The sequence below is a fragment of the Colobus angolensis genome, unplaced genomic scaffold, assembly GCF_000951035.1.
Source record: "Colobus angolensis palliatus isolate OR3802 unplaced genomic scaffold, Cang.pa_1.0 Scaffold484, whole genome shotgun sequence".
Lineage (NCBI taxonomy): Eukaryota > Metazoa > Chordata > Mammalia > Primates > Cercopithecidae > Colobus > Colobus angolensis.
In genome coordinates this window covers 427,115-427,432 of record NW_012118310.1, presented here as the reverse complement: position 1 = coordinate 427,432, position 318 = coordinate 427,115, and positions in this window count along the sequence as shown.

Here is a 318-nt window from a genome sequence, read left to right as displayed (position 1 = left end):
TTGGCACAGTGGGCTGCTTCCCGCTGTGGCCAGGGTCACCAGGCTCCAGGATGTGGCCCTGGGGAGAGGCTGCGCTTCCTCCATCCCAGCACGGACGACCCAGGGCTGGAAGCCAGGATTTGGGGTGAGTTGCACGGGGAATGACTAATTTATCCACAAAGCCGTCCTCTCCGCACTCTGCACGCCATGTGGGTTGGAGCTATCTCTGAGTCACCGTCGAGACGATGAGAATGTCGCAGGGTCTTTGAGGCTCTTCCACTCCCCCCAATCCTGTTCCCCACTCACTTTCTATCTCCCCACAATCTGCCCTTTGATCAT